At 35.4% G+C, this 13307-nt stretch overlaps 1 pseudogene; it reads right to left on the bottom strand.

Annotated features, from left to right (window-relative positions):
* Positions 1 to 5707: 5707 nt before the first annotated feature.
* LOC143404069 (uncharacterized) lies at positions 5708 to 7472 on the bottom strand (annotated as a pseudogene).
* Positions 7473 to 13307: the final 5835 nt, after the last annotated feature.

The following is a 13307-nucleotide window of genomic DNA, read 5'->3' as shown; positions in this document are numbered from 1 at the left end:
CTACTTTCCTAGTAAGAATAGAAGAGCCTGATTGCCCAGAGCTGGGGGAGTATACTGCATTATTCTTGCATGAAGGAAAGGAAAACCAGTGAAGTGTCTGTAAAAGGACAGTGCCAACAAGTGTGAATAAACATCTTTTCAATGAATGGCTTACAGACCAGGGATGTTGGACCCAACTTATAGATTAAACTGCTAGCAAAGTTTTCCCTGTAATATGCTTCACCTAACTATTAGCAACAATTCTTGCTAATCTTGTTTATTTTCAGGATGTAATGCAAATGGAGTACAAAAAATTTGGGGGAAAAGTGGAAATTTTTAGCTGGTCTTGGAAGGATTTAAAAAAACAACAGAAGCTTAAATGTTTCATGTAAATTTACCTAGTAGAACATACTTTTTATTACTGCTTTTAGTTATCACATTGGCATTGTCATTTGTATTTAGAAAATACTTTAAACCAACTCTGTAATTTAATAATTAGTCTTTTTGTACATAATAGAACCCATTGTGTATGACTTGCTTACCCACTTTGCAAGGCTTTGGTAATTTTTAACTCATCCATATAAAGATGATGTTGTCTGTATAAGTCAGTGATGCTTCCAAACTGGTGGATTAGCTTTGACAGCTAAAGTCTGGTCTACAAGAATACTGTAACTTGATATGTATTTTTGTTGAAATTCTTTTTGTAAAAGAAAAAATTATTTACAATGTTATTTGAATGATTTATTGTAAATGCTGTGAATCTATATTTGTTGTTTTGTATCTGTATATTAAAATTAATTTCCCAAAAAAAAAAAAAAAAAAAAGAAAAGTATGCTATGGTTTTATGAACACCCAAAACATATGGCCTGCCTTCTTTGATGCTTTAAAGTATTGATTGAGAAGGTAAATGAGAAGGTGGAAAGATAACTCAAATTTGAATCTTGGGTCCAAGTCTAGCTCTACTCCAGACTATTGTGGCCTTTATCTGCTCCTGTGCCTCTTCTGCAACCCACATTTTCATCCATGGCAGAAGAGGCTGTATGCAACAGGAACAGTGCTTGCACAATTCCCACATCCCAGGAGCAGTGCTCCTCCTTCCCTCCCACTTCTGGCAGCCCTTTGTGTTTCCCAGCACGAAGATGGAAGGGCTTAACAGAAAGCAGGGGCTTGGGTGCCTCCCCATGACTAAAACCCAGGGGTACAGGTTACAGACACAGTTGCCCTGGCCCCTTTGAGAAGCTTTATATGTTTGACATTGTAGTAAGAGTGCCTTGGGTTTGTTTTAATCAGGTATGGGAGACTCACATAAACACAGGGACTGTCACAGAGATCTACAGTTTTCCATAAGCAGAAGTGCAGAGCCATTTGGGAAGCTTCAGGATTGGTCAGGAGATGAGCATGTGGAAGGTGATGGAGAACATGGGAAAGAGACTTTCTTGTATTTGTGCAGGAAGATGAGACAGCATAAGTGAATTTAGGGTTAGTATGTTATAATTTTAGTTAGCTTTAGGGGGCATGGACCATCCCTGGTATTCTGGTACACGACCATGCTGTGATTAGATCAAACAAAGACTGGCCTTGGATGGTAGGAGCACAATAGGGAGGATAATGGTGGTATGGAAATTATATTGTTTAATTTGCACATGGTGAACAAATTGGGGATTTGGCTAACTATCGCTAAGAATTAGTTCTCTCCAAAAGGTCATAACTGGGTGCACTGGCCCGTGCCTGGGTGCAGTGGTACATGCCTGTAAACCAAGTGACTCAGGGGACTAAAACTGGTGGATTGCAAGCTCAAGGCCAGCCTGAGCATTTTAGAGAGACGCTGTCTCACAGTAAAATTTAAAAAACACATATAGGGATCTTGTTCAGGTATAGTAGAACAACTGTAGAATCCTCCATAGTTAAATCCCCAGTACCTTCCTCTGCCCCCAACATACACCCACCCACCCAGACACACACAAGCAGTCTAAGAAGTCATTCCCTTCATGGCCAGCAAAGCACCATTGTCAAAGAAAGAGAGTCCCAATAGAAAAAGGCCTTGGTAACACAAATACTGTTTGTTTATTAACACAAAAAAAGATAGTGACTCTGTAGGTGTTTCTGGCAGCCTGCTGTCTGCTCCCTCAGGCAAGGGTCTGTGTTTATAATCTTCTAGGTCACATGCTTCATGGACCCTAAGCAACCTTTTGGGTAACAGCAGCAAGACTCCTTGTTTTAATTGAGTATCTTCCGGATAGGCATGAAGCTTGGCCAGCAGAGCAGAGAATTCTGATGCCAGTCAACAATCTCGCCTCTGTCCTTTGATCCTCCATTTGTTACCAAGTGATACCTGTCTGGGATAAGCTCAGGATGTTTGGGACAATGACATACTACTCAGGTAGAGAGAAGAGGACAGTGACCTGGATTTGCATGGCATTGCATCTCACTGGAGGTTTATTCTCTCAGATGGCACTTGGAAGGGGAAAGTGAAGCACTGCACAGAACACTCTGGAATGTGCAGGATCAGAAGTGAAAGATTTTCTTTGTAGATGGCAAGATAATGTCAGAGGCCACCAGCTCCAACATGGGGCTGCAGATTCTGATAGCCTGCATGTTTGTGTGTGTGTGTGTGTGTGTGTGTGTGTGTACGTGTGAATGCAGGTGAAATACTCAATGACTCAATGTGCATTCTTGGGATAGAAGAGGTGGAAAGACTACTTACTCAATGGGGTTCCTGCTTAGGAAGAATCCTGTCTGTTGTTCAACCAGGGGCATCTGTCTCAACATTGATGACTGACCTGGGACTGGTAAGCTTTGGGAAGGATGGTAGAACCCTTTGACAGAGGTTTAGTGGCACCACAATCAGGCCCAAATTAATAATTCTCCTGCTTGAAGGCTTTAGGTTTCTTCTGATAATATGCTGTGTGTCTCCCTCTGCTCCTTCTTTTGTTTCTTTCCTCCCTTTCTCACCTACTGGGAGACAATAACTGTGCTTAAAGCACTGGAGAGAAAATAATAAATTAGAAAAATACTAGTTCTTTTTTGTGTGGAATATATGGTCTACCCAGGGTTCCTGAGCCTTGGCGTGGTTAAACTTAGAGACCAAAGACTTGTTTTTGGTAAGGGGCTTGACCATCATGATGATGTTTAGTAATCCTATTCCCTACCTTGAAAATCAGAAATGCCTCTAGAAGGCCCAATGTCCACTGGGTGTGACCACTGCCATGGCTGAGAACTCTGAGCAGTGAGGCACAAAGCTTAGTCCACACCTGCAGTGGAGTTTGCATGGATGTCTCTGTGTCTACTTGGGGTCTATTCACGGTCTGCTACTGCTCACAGATTCTGGGTTAGTGGGACTTGCAGGGGGTTTAGTGCACACCTGTTGTGAGAGAGTAATTGACCAGAGGCTATCAAATAAAACCTCCATCAACAAAGGCACCATCTTAATATTGTAAGATTATCATGCAGATATTTCTGTTACAGCAAAAGTCAGTGGAGGTATCTGTGCTTTATAGTACTATGGTGATCACTCAGTAACTATAGCTATTATCATTTGAAAAAAAAAAAACTTTTTAGATGATGCAATTGTTCAGACTGACACACAGCAAATACTGAGTCTGACTACCACAAAACCTGAGTCTCTTTGTCTTTTTTTCCCTTTTTTTTTGTACATAAGATCAAACCAAGGTGCTCTCTACCACTGAGCCACATCCCCAAATCTTTTTTAGAGTTAGGATCTTCCTAAGTTGCTTAGATTCTTGTGAAATTGCTGAGGATGAATTTGAACCTGTGGTCCTTCTTCCTCACCCTCCCCTGCTGCTTGGATGACAAGTGTGTACCACTGTGCCCAGCTGAAGACTGAGTCTTCCAGAATCCTGAGAGAATCTGAAGTACTGCAGTAGAAGAGATTTCCTCATACTTTATTAACTGTCAAAACCATCATTCCCTGGGAAGAAGCATGCTGAAGGCTGAGCCAAGGATGAGACCAGGGAAAGGTTTCACTTTCTGAGCTTTCATAGTGTGGCTGGGGATGAATCTGCATTTTCCTGGGTGACACAACTGTATCCTTATGAGAGTTGCTGGTAGGATGGACTCATCAGTTCAAATGCTTTTCATTGACACCATTTTTTCAACCATTCTTATTTTTTTTCCAAATGTATCAACATTATGGATTTGTAAAGTGTGCAGGGCAGCTATGTTTCATCAGGTACTGGATCAGTGTTCTCTAAAACAGATGTCATATATATGCAAGCAGAGCCACATGTTGGACACAACGACACACAGTGCTTCCCCTGGTCTGTCTAGTAAATGCTATATAGTATGTTCAGGGGTGGGTGAAGGGTAGTGTGCTTCATTATCATTTATGCACACCCTCTGGAGGCTCAGGGGCCTCAAGGGTCATGGACAGGACTCCTGGTGTCTATTCAGTGTAATCATTCAAACCCACTACATGTGTGGATTTAACAACAGGATGTGTTGCATTTTGCTGTTCGATATCTTTGTTTCTCAGTCATCTGGTTTCAAACATGTAAACTCTGCATTTGATATAGAAAGCTAAATTATGTCATGCAGGACATTTTAAAAGCCAGAATCTGATGCCTGAAGTATGACAAAAACAACTCTTGAATGTTTTTATGGACACCAAATCCTGAGTAAAATTTTGTATCTAACTGCAGAGCAAGAGACATTGACTTCTGGATGTAGTGGTGCATGCCTCTCATCCATGTAGCTCGGGAGGCTGATGCAGGAGAATCGCAAGTTCAAATCCAGCCTTAACAAAAGTGAGGCACTAAGCAACTCATTAAAATTGTGTCTCTAAAGGAATACAAAATAAGGCTGGGATGTGGCTTAGGGGTTGAGTACCCCTGAATTCAATCCCTGGTATAGTACAAGAATAAAATGAATAAATGAACATTGACAAAGGACCATACTATCCATCTGAGGTTATGGAAAAAAACTTTGATGTGATCATAGACTTTAGTCATAAGATAGTTTTATTAATGGGTTGGTTTGGTACAAAAGTGGCCTTTAAGTTCAAACATAGCTTTTGAAAAAAAGATTATTTTAATTCAATCAATACAGAGTGATTGAGGAAGGGGCAAGTGAACTGGAGAGGTTCACAGGAGGAAAGAGGGCCAAGGTTCCAGCTGTGCTTCCTGCTCACTTCCATGGGCTCCTGGGTCATGGCTGGTTGGGCCAGTGTGGGGTTTCATGCAGTCAGCTCTCCAAAACTATCTCCAGGCAACTGTAATTTTTCTTTCCAGTCTGAAGTTTCTGGTGACCAATAAGGTGTGATCCCACAAAAAATGACTTTTACAGTCTATAGGTGTGTGAGGGTGGTTTGAAGTATGAATTACCTGTTGCGTGGTAACATTCGAAGCATACCTAACACTTTGCCAAATTCATTACATTTATATGGCTCTTATCTAGTATGAATTTTTTGGTGAACAATGAGACTTTTTCTAATAGAAATACCTTTGCCACATTCTTTGCATTTGTGTGGTTTCTCCACACTATGAATTCTTTTGTGTTGAGAAATGTGTGATCTTTGATAAAAAGCTTTGCCATATTCTTTACACTTGTATAAGTTTTCCCCAGTATTAATTCTCTGGTGTTGAATAAGGCATGATCTTTGATTAAAAGCTTTGCCACAGTATTTGCCTTTGTATGGCTTTTCTCCCATATGAAGTCTCTGGGGTTCACTAAGGAATGATCTTCAATTAAAAGCTTTGCCACATTACTGACATTAATATGGTTTCTCCCCAATATGAACTGTCTGATGTTTACTAAGGCTTGATTTTTTATTAAAAGCTTTGCCACATTCTTTACACTTGTATGGCTTTTCTCCAGTATGAGTTATCTGGTGTTTAGTAAGGTTTGATTTTTGATTAAAAGCTTTGCCACATTCTTTACATTTGTATGGCTTTTCTCCAGTATGAATTATCTGGTGTTTTAGGTATGCATTTTGATTAAAAGCTTTGCCACATTCTTTACATTTGTATGGTTTCTCCCCAGTATGAATTCTCTGGTGTTGAGTAAGGTGTGATTTTTGATTAAAAGCTTTGTTTACATTTGTATGGTTTCTCCCTAGTATGAATTCTCTGGTGTTGTATAAGGTATAATCTTCTATTAAAAGTTTTGCCTCATTCTTTACATTTGTATGGCTTTTCTCCAGTATGAATTCTTTGGTGTTTAGTAAGATATGAATTTTGATTAAAAGCTTTGCCACATTCTTTACATTTGTATGGCTTCTCCCCAGTATGAATTTTCTGGTGTTTACTAAGATTTGATTTTTGATTAAATGCTTTGCCACATTCTTTACAATTGTATGGCTTTTCTCCATTATGAATTATCTGGTGTTGAGTAAGGCTTGACTTTTGATTAAAAGCTTTGTCACATTCTTTACATTTGTATGGCTTCTCCCCAGTATGAATTTTCTGGTGTTTACTAAGGTTTGATTTTTGATTAAAGGCTTTTCCACATTGTTTACATTTGTATGGTTTCTCCCCAGCATGAATTCTCTGGTGTTGAGTAAGGTATGATTTTTGATTAAAAGCTTTGCCACATTCTTTACATTTGTATGGCTTTTCACCAGTATGAATTAGCTGGTGAATAATAAGTCCTGAGTTTCCACTAAAAGCTTTGCCACATATTTTACATTTGTATAGGTTTTCTCCAGTATGAATTTTCTGATGTTGAGTAAGGAATGATTTTTGATTAAAAGCTTTGTCACATTCTTTACATTTGTATGGCTTCTCTCCAGTATGAATTCTCTGGTGTTGAATAAGGTGTGATTTTTTTATTAAAAGCTTTGGCACATTCTTTACATTTGTATGGTTTCTCCCCAGTATGAATTGTCTGGTGTTGAGTAAGGCTTGATCTTTGATTAAAAGCTTTTCCACATTCTTTACATTGGTATGGCTTTTCTCCAGTATGAATTTTCTGCTGTATACTAAGGTATGTTTTTTTTTTTTTGAGAGAGAGAGAGAGAGAGAGAGAGAGAAAGAGAGAGAGAGAGAGAGAGAGAGAGAGAGAGATAGAGAATCTTTTTTTTAATATTTATTTTTCAGGTTTGGGGGACACAACATATTTATTTTATTTTATATGGTGCTGAAGATCAAACCCAGCATCCTACACATGCCAAGTGAGCGTGTTACGGCTTGAGCCACATCCCCAGCCCCTAAGGTATGATTTTTGATTAAAAGCTTTGCAACATTCTTTATATTTCCAGATTTTCTCTACACTATGATTACTGTAGTTTTTAAAAATGTTTGAACAACATTTATTATCTTCACTGTAAAGCCTGTGGTTTTTAGTAATGGACGAATTTTGAATAAAATGTTTTCTACATCTTTTAGTTATGGAAGATTTATCACTGCTCTGATATACAATTGAGGAATCTTTAAATGTTTTTACATATTTTTGTAACTTGTAGGGATTCCCTCCAATATTAATTCTCTGGTGTTCAGAAATGCTTGCAGTTTTAATAAAAGTGCTTTCACATACCTCATATCTGTAATTTGTTTTTTGGTTATGAAATCTTGGATAAATAAATTTTGGGAATGGGTTAAAACCTTTCTCACTTTTACCATTGTAAAGCTCTTTAAAATGATCATATGGATGTTTTCTAGGATTTCAATAAGAAGTAAATTTTAATGAGTTTTACAGAATTAATATTGTATTACACCAAAAACAAATGTACTGCAAATTACCTAGGGTAGAAACATGTGTATAGATATTGAAAGTTTTATCATAAATATAGAGTTCTCTCCAAGTATCTACATCTGCTATGGCTTAAATAATAAGACAATTTGTATATACTGTATAGAAAATCAACTCCTTATTACTTTATAATAAAGACAGATTAGAATACTGCAATTTTATATTATTGATCTGTAGACTTTTATCTAATGTGCACTCATGTAGAGGTTATTGAAAGTTATAAAACATAATTGATTTTTAAGCATTTTATTACTGTATTTATTTTTTTTTTTCATTAAAATGCCTATTTCTAAACACAGCATCTCTTTTATGTTCAAAACACTAGAAAAATTACGGATAACAGGAAATTACCTCAACATGGTAAAAACTTTATATGCTAAGCCTCAGGACAGCATTGTTCTAAATGGAGAAAATTTGAAGGTATTCCCTATAAAATCTGGAATAAGACAGGCATGCCCTCTCTCACCACTTCTATTCAACATAGTTCTTGGAACACTAGCCAGAACAATTAGACAGACAAAAGAAATTAAAGGTATAAATATAGGAAAAGAAGAACTTAAATTAGCACTATTTGCCGATGACATGATCCCTTGCAGACCCAAAAAGTTCAACCAAGAAACTTCTAGAACTAGTAAATGAATTCAGCAAAGTGGCAGGATATAAAATCAATACCAATAAATCAAAGGCATTCCTGTATATCAGTGACAAATTCTCTGAAATGGAAATAAGGACAACTACTCCATTCACAATATCCTCAAAAAAAAAAAAAACAAACCTGGGAATCAACCTAACAAAAGAGGTGAAAGGTCTATACAATGAAAACTACAGATCCCTGAAGAAAGAAATAGAATAAGACTTTAGATGTGGAAGGATTTACCTTGCTCATGGATTGGTAGGATTAATATTATTAAAATGGCCATATTACCAAAAGCACTTTACAGATTAAATGCAATTCCCATCAAAATCCCAATGACATTCCTTGCAGAAATAGAAAAAGCAATCATGAAATTCATCTGGAAAAATAAAAGACCCAGAATAGCTAAAGTAATTCCAAGAAGGAAGAGTGAAACTGGTGGTATCGCAATTCCAGATTTTAAGCTATACTATAGCAATAGTAACAAAAATAGTAACTAGCAATAGTAACAAAAACATCATGGTATTGGCAGGAAAACAGGCTGATAGTTCAATGGTACAGAATAGAGGACACAGAGACAAATCCACAAAATTACAACTACCTTGTATTAGACAAAAGTGCTAAAAACATGCAATGGAGAAAGGATAGCATCTTCAACAAATGGTGCTGGGAGAACTGGAAATCCATATGCAACAAAATGAAATTGAATCCCTTTCTCTCACCATGCACAAAAGTCAACTCAAAATGGATCAAGGAGCTAGGAATCAAACCAGAGACTCTGCATCTAATAGAAGATAAAGTTGACCCTAATCTTTATCCCATGGGGGCAGGCCCCAAATTCCTTAAAAAGACACCTATAGCACAAGACTTAAAACCAAGAATCAACAAATGGAGCGAACCCAAACTAAAAAGTTTTTTCTCAGCAAAAGAAATAATATGTGAAGTGAATATGGAGCCTACATCCTGGGAACAAATTTTTACCCCTCAAACATCAGATAGAGCTCTAATCTCTAGAGTATACAAAGAACTGAAAAAGTTAAACGACAAAAAAGTAGATAACCCAATCAACAAATGGGCCAAGGACTTGAACAGACACTACTCAGAAGAGGATATACAATCAATCAACAAACACATGAAAAAATGCTCACCATCTTTATCAATCAGAGAAATACAAATTAAAACTACTCTAAGATACCATCTCATTCCAATAAGAATGGAAGCCATTATGAAGTCACACAACAATAAGTGCTGGTGAGGATGCGGGGAAATAGGTACACTCATACATTGCTGGTGGGACTGCAAATTGGTGCAGCCAATTTGGAAAGCAGTATGGAGATTCCTTGGAAAGCTGGGAATGGAACCACCATTTGACGCAGCTATTCCCCTTCTCAGACTATACTCAAAAGACCCAAAAAGAGCATACTACAGGGACACAGCAACATCAATGTTTATAGAGCACAATTCACAGTAGTTAGAATGTGGAACCAACCTAAAAGCCCTTCAGTAGATGAATAGATTAAAAAATGTGGCATTTATACACAATGGAATATTACTCAGCACTAAAATATAACCAGAGCATGGCATTTGCAGGGAAATGGATGGCATTAGAGCAGATTATGCTAAGTAAAGTTAGCCAATCCATAAAAAAATAAATGCCGAATATCTTCTCTGATATAAGGGGGGTGACTCAAAATGGGATAGGGAGGAAGAGCATGAGAAGAAGACTACCACTAAATAGGGAACAGAGGTGGGAGGGAAAAAGAGGGAGAAGGGGAATTGCACTGAAGATAGAAGAAGAACCTCATTGTTATACAGAATACATGTATGATGTTGTGATGAGAAAAAAAAATGTGTCACATTAGATTAGATAGAGATAAATAATGGGAGGGGAGGGGAGGAGTAGGGGGGATAGGAAGGGCAGCAGAATAGAATAGACCTTATGATTGCTGTATGTGTATAGGTGATTCTATGACCAGAGTGATTCTGCAATCTGTATGATTAGAAAAATGAGAAATTATACCCCAATGATTCAAATGTATGAATTGCCAAGATCATTGTAATGTCATGTGTAGCTAATAAAAAATAAAATAAAATTTAAAAAACTTGCCTATTTCTAAAGCTGAGCAAACTGGTTGAATCTTTATTTTCCTGAAGATATTGTGAAGGTATAGCTTCATAATGGCTTGCAAATATCACATATATATGTAATTTGATACATGTTTTTGAATTTGAAAATATTTTGAATTGTAAGTTTTTTTACACAGAATACAAAGTAGTAAAAAGTTTAAGATTACAATAATGTAATTAAAAGTTTTAACCAAATAAAAAGTGACTGGCACATTTGAACAGTCAATCTTTTGAGATGTTTATAATAATATATCCTGATGAATGCTTCGATAAATAAATTTGGGGCATTTGTGTAATTTTGTGTAATTTTCTGTATAAATAATTTTCATGTTTTTTCTAAATTTAAAAAATTTTTAAAATTTCCTTCTCTTTCAATTTCTATTCTTTATTTAAAATTAAGCATTACTGTCTTGTTATACATACCTTCTCTTTATCAAGTTTTGCAAAAAACATTTTATTTCTTGCTCTCCTGAAAATTCTTGGTTTTGATTAGAAGTCATACCTGAAAAAAAATTAAAATAGAAAGTTATTCCACTTACTACACTATGATGAATATACTCTGCAAATATATAAAATTTTATAAAGTTGGGGGGATAGTCAGAGAACAGTATAATTCAAAGCCACTTTTACTCAAGAACTATACAGAGTTTACTAGAATACACTGACAAAAGTTGTGAAAACTTTGAAAATCATCTTAAAAATTTATAGCACCACAGATGAGGACAACATTCAAACTGACTACTATTACCACAACAATGTCAAATCACAGCCCTTCACTTCAAAATACTCAGACTCCACCTGTGACACAAATGTTGCAGGAAATGAATGTCTCTTACTTATTTGTTATCTCTTTGGGGATTGTTTCTTAAGATTGAATACAGGAGTATTCTATCACTAAACTATATCCAAAGACACTTCTGTATTTATGCTTTTTTTGAGACACTTCTATCAGAAAGATGCTGAAATTTATTTCAAACTGGCATTCCACTGCCTCAGCTTCCCAGTTATATGGAATTACATTGACATATCATTGCACATGACCTGTTTTTGTTTCCTTTGTAACTTACAAATATTTTCCAAAATGACTTTAATGATGTAGTTTAACAGATTTTAAATATAAAAATTTCAATGAAAATAATAGCTCCTATAATAAAGGGTATTATCAACTCAAGCAAACAAAGAATATAACACTAGTAATTGAGACTTAAAAAGTTGATGTTGTTAAATAACTAAGCAATGCCAAATAACTACTTGAAAGATATTTAATAAAATAAATAACAATGTAGAAAATTGAAAGAAATTCAGAAAAAAAAATAGCGACAGAAAAAGCAGAAATTATATACTAAAAATATTTTTTATAAAACAATGCCTCAGGCTGGGGACACAGCTCAGATGGTAGAATGTTTACTTCACATGCAAAAGGTGGGGCTTAATTCCTGGCACCACACACGCACACACCCACACACACACAGTCTCATACATTTAGAAATTTGAAGAATATATTAAAGGCCAGAATTAATTAAAAGACACAGGTAGGTCTGGATAATGTAGTGTATGACTCTAATCCCTGCATCTGGGGAGGCTAAGGCAGGAGGATTATGAGTTCAAAGACAGACTCAGCAATGGTGATGCATGAAGCACCTCAGTGAGACTCTGTTTCTAAACAAAAGACAAAACAGGCTGGTGATGTGGTTCAAGTATTGAGTGTCCCTGAGTTAAATCCACAGTACCAATAAATAAATAAATAACACAAGTTAATAAATTTATAATCAAACTTTTGAAACTCTTCAAGAAAAAATTTTGATATGACTAGGAAAAAGAGAAATTTTAATTATAATGATATTGTTTTATGGTTAACCATTGATTTCTTTGCAGAAGGCTTTCAGAAAAAAATTGGAGCATAAAGGTATGTGTGTTGAAAGAAAAAGTAAATATGAACCTAGAATACTTTATCCACCAATACCATTTTTTAAACTTTAAGAAAAATACAGGCTTAAGATATATACATATTCAAAAATGACTTTACTTCTTGGCCTGCTCTAAGAGAAATAATCAATGGAATCTTTCCAATAAAATAAATCTGCACAACAGAAATGATAAAAAATTTGAAAGCTTATGTGAAAAAAATATATATATACATATACAAATATATATTTTATTTTACTTTCATTGTTGTACATAAAACATTTGATTCTACTATAGAATTTGGAAAAATAAAGCGTAAAAATTATCATAATTCTTTGTTAATCAGCATAAGTTAGAAAATCAGTTGTGAAATCAATAATAAATCATGGCAACACAGTAAAGATACTGATTATCTTAGAAAACCAAAGTTAATTCAATTTGAAACATAGTGCAAACTAAGAAATTTTTAAAATTTCTTCTATAGTAATACATGACAGTAGAACATATCTTCACATATTATACATTCATAAAGTATAACTACCTATTTTTTGTGGTGGTAAATTTTGTAGAGTTACACTGGTTGTGTATTCACATAAGAACATAAGAATGTTATTTCCAATTTATTCTACTGTTTTTAAGTACTTTTATGTAATTCTAAATAATGACAAAATAAACATCAAAGATAAAAAATAGGAAAAAAATGAACTATCACTATAAAAATTTATGAACTACAAATTAAGGCAGTTTTTTAATAGTAGAAAAAATTATAAGAAATAAACAAAACTTGAAAACTACAGAAGTAAGTTCTTCCTCATCAGTAACTTAAGTACAAATAAACTCTTTTGAAAAAACCTAATCAGAACACAATGTGACTAACAAGATTAAACCTAAAAATATGTTAACTATTTCAGATGTAAATATACAGAAGATTGTCTTTAGATATAAGGTCACAAAAAGA

This window comes from Callospermophilus lateralis, chromosome 7, assembly GCF_048772815.1.
Source record: "Callospermophilus lateralis isolate mCalLat2 chromosome 7, mCalLat2.hap1, whole genome shotgun sequence".
Lineage (NCBI taxonomy): Eukaryota > Metazoa > Chordata > Mammalia > Rodentia > Sciuridae > Callospermophilus > Callospermophilus lateralis.
This window is presented reverse-complemented; position numbering and strand designations above follow the sequence as displayed.